Below are 3,861 nucleotides of genomic sequence, written 5' to 3'. Positions count from 1 at the left end.
TATGGTAAAACTATAAATACACACGAACATAACGTACAAACTTCTTTTAATTAGTAAAACTAGTTAAAGAAATGACCTCCTGAAGCTAACCGTGTGTGCGTGAGTGATAGGTCAGGACCTTACCTGTGTGCCCGGCTGTTTATCATTTTTCATTAGCGATTAAGGACGTGTCTCTGTTGGTAGGTGGACAGAATTATCAGTGTATGTACTGCGCATGCGCCTGTCTCATATCTTATTCATTAAGTTTTATATTTCGAAATTTGTTCTCGTGAGCACGCGATTGTGAATCATTTCGTGAGTAGATCGGTCTGGATTTATAAGATTTGACCACGCCTTTCGGGTAATACAAGGAAATCGAGCGTGCTATTCTGTCGTACAAGATCCTTCGTTAGCGGTAAGTGTCCAGTTTGTTAAATCAATATGATTACTTTTGTTTAAATTAACCAATGCACTTAGTTTAAACGTTTGTTCCATTCGGAAGCAGGGGAAACTACAGGTATAAAATATTTAAAACTCCCACTCTCGATAAAGTGACTTCTGACTGAGAGAGTGTAACCACAGTTTAAACAAAGATCGGGATACTTCTCTGTTTATAAAGCTCCGTTGTTAATATAACGGGTCAAGTTTATCAATATGTTATTGGGAAATGCGTTTGACCGGTAACCTGTCAGTATGTGTGTAACAGTCCGTATTCTGATACCTATCCGCGATAATCTGTGTTAATAGTTAGTTTTAAGCATTACTTGGAGAACATACGTACTGATATTTTGGTTATACAGTAATGCAGTCATCACGACAGTGAAAAATCTCAATTTCAAAATAGTTTGTGTAAATACTTTTTCATGCGTTTTCCTCGAAGATGAAAGTGACGCTGTGACGTGAAATCTAAAGCCCTAACGTGATCGGAGGACAAGATTACAAAATAAATGCTAATTCTTTACAAACAAACAGAAAAACAATAATCAGGTAGCAAAACAATGCGTATGCTGTATAGTTAGTCAGAGTTTTGGATTTCTACTTAAAGTGAAATTTATTTTCACTTTCTGTAACATAGCTATCACTTGTAATGTACAATTCTGTATTAGTCTTGCACGAGTCCCATTTCACCGACCATCATGTTGTCAACTAAAACGTAAGATTATGTCAGAATTGGTTTTGTTACCAAAATGTATTGTCATTTTTTTCACGTCAGGATCGATAGTACATAAAAGTATAGAACTGAAATATTTAAGGGGTTATGTCTCCTTACTTCTGCCTTCATCTCCTTTCACAAAGAGTGCTCGGCTAAAAAAACTGTTAAAAAACCCATTTTGACACAAGTAATGTATACTTGTTTAAACGACTGCTGACACAACAAGTGTCTTAGATCAATATTAATGCGTATATGTAAGGGAGACAACTCGGGGGATACCATAAAACTTATATAACTTTTACCTCTGAGCAGAACACTTAATCGACCTAAAACTATTATTTCGGTGACAGAATTCTGAACATTCCCTACATTGCTGAAGGTAAACTAAAGGACCCTAAATTCATCAGTGTCTTGGTAGACCGCCACCGTGATACTAGTGATAAATTAAGGGTCAGTGGAAATTAGACCAGATGTAATGACCCAACATGCATCATTCAAAATGAGCGACAGGGAGAGCTTCTGTGTCAGATTTCGACACACGTACAATACTATGCTGAATTCGTTGGCAAAAACATGTATAGAAATGTTCATGTCAAAATAGCCGACAAACAAGTTTTAAAAGAGACATGTGTATCTGACTCAAAGCAAAGAACAGGAAACCACCTCATTGTCAGCGTGTATTTAACGGAAGAAATTCCCTGGTGTGAGGTATGGATTAATAGAATCAATCCCTGATGTGAGGTATGGATTAATAGAATCCATCCCTGGTGTGAGGTATGGATTAATAAAATCCATTCCTGATGTGAGGTATGGATTAATAGAATCCATCCCTGATGTGAGGTATGTATTAATAGAATCAATCCCTGATGTGAGGGATGTATTAATAGAATCAATCCCTGATGTGAGGTATGGATTGATAGAATCAATCCCTGATTTGAGGTATGGATTAATAGAATCAATCCCTGATGTGAGGTATGTATTAATAGAATCAATCCCTGATGTGAGGTATGGATTGATAGAATCAATCCCTGATGTGAGGTATGGATTAATAGAATCAATCCCTGATGTGAGGTATGTATTAATAGAATCAATCCCTGATGTGAGGTATGAATAAGATTATTCAAACCCAAGGGATAAAATATTGAGCAGAGCCGAGGGTCTTTTGCTCAATATTTTATCCCGAGGGTTTGAATTACCTTATCCTTACCTCACATCAGGGATGGATTCTATTTCTTGCTTTTTACCTAAAACCCGTAAAAACAGCTGCTTTTCTAGTAAAGTTGTAAACTGTCGGTTCCATGTGAAGCCCGGATGGCAATTGTTAATGACGTCAATGACCCAGACTGACCCCAAAACGTCATAAAATCACGTCCGTGACGAACAATAGCGTGACCCCGAAAGGGGTCAATCTGCGCGAGTAAGCGGTCCAGACAAGTGGGTCGGATAGAATTTCGGTTTAGTATACAAGAATATTAAGGTGCTGTGATCTCAAAATGTGTTTCCGTCTATCAACCAAAATTTAGAAAATTCATATAAAAAAAAATTGATACTATATACTACAAGTATGTATAGAATGTAAACAATCAAAGATATACATGAGTTATTTCCGCTAATTTTCTATTGAAATTAAAGCTTTCGCGATATTTGACTTCGATACGCTCCTTAAAGGTAATTAGGTACACGGTACAGTCAGGTACCAAACCGGTTATTTCACTATTATACAGCCAGACACAGAAAAGTACACAGAGCGCGGCACACCGTCACTGAGGAACTTAAATCAGTACAGACAATCTAGAATGTGAGACACCCAACTCCTCAAGTTTTACTTCAGCACTTTGTTATCAGCTCCTCTTCAAAATCCTGTCCTTTTCCCAAACAATTGTCCGATCCTCCCTCCTCTCACCTCCCCCACCCATCATACCTAGTCTTGCCTCCTTCATCCATTCTTCCTCCTCTTGCCTCCGTCATCTTTCCTCTCCTCTTTCCTCCGTCATCCCTTCCCTCCTCTTGCCTCAGTCATCCCTTTCCTCCTCTTGCCTCCGTCATCCCTCCCCTCCTCTTGCCTCAGTCATCCCTCCCCTTATCTTGCCTCCGTCATCCCTCCCCTCCTCTTGCCTCCGTCATCCCTTTCCTCCTCTTGCCTCCGTCATCCCTTCCCTCCTCTTGCCTCCGTCATCCCTCCCCTCCTCTTGCCTCAGTCATCCCTCCCCTTATCTTGCCTCCGTCATCCCTCCCCTCCTCTTGCCTCCGTCATCCCTTTCCTCCTCTTGCCTCCGTCATCCCTTCCCTCCTCTTGCCTCCGTCATCCCTCCCCTCCTCTTGCCTCAGTCATCCCTCCCCTTATCTTGCCTCCGTCATCCCTCCCCTCCTCTTGCCTCCGTCATCCCTTTCCTCCTCTTGCCTCCGTCATCCCTTCCCTCCTCTTGCCTCCGTCATCCCTCCCCTCCTCTTGCCTCAGTCATCCCTCCCCTTATCTTGCCTCCGTCATCCCTCCCCTCCTCTTGCCTCCGTCATCCCTTTCCTCCTCTTGCCTCCGTCATCCCTTCCCTCCTCTTGCCTCCGTCATCCCTCCCCTCCTCTTGCCTCAGTCATCCCTCCCCTTATCTTGCCTCCGTCATCCCTCCCCTCCTCTTGCCTCCGTCATCCCTCCCCTCCTCTTGCCTCCGTCATCCCTCCCCTCCTCTTGCCTCCGTCATCCCTCCCCTCCTCTTGCCTCCGTCATCCCTCCC

At 42.3% G+C, this 3,861-nt stretch overlaps 1 protein-coding gene across 1 annotated transcript in view; it reads left to right on the top strand.

Annotated features, from left to right (window-relative positions):
- Positions 1–224: 224 nt before the first annotated feature.
- LOC110455636 (tetraspanin-6-like) overlaps positions 225–3,861 on the top strand; it is a 60,390-nt gene continuing 56,753 nt past the window's right edge. Inside the window, exon 1 of the mRNA XM_021505892.1 lies at positions 225–394. The gene's annotated coding sequence lies outside the window, so the exon portion shown is untranslated. The remainder of the gene's footprint in view (positions 395–3,861) is intronic.

This window comes from Mizuhopecten yessoensis, unplaced genomic scaffold (genome assembly GCF_002113885.1).
Source record: "Mizuhopecten yessoensis strain PY_sf001 unplaced genomic scaffold, ASM211388v2 scaffold931, whole genome shotgun sequence".
In the NCBI taxonomy this organism is placed as follows: Eukaryota; Metazoa; Mollusca; class Bivalvia; order Pectinida; family Pectinidae; genus Mizuhopecten; species Mizuhopecten yessoensis.
Note: the sequence above shows the minus strand (reverse complement) of the source record. Positions and strands in the feature narration are given on the sequence as shown.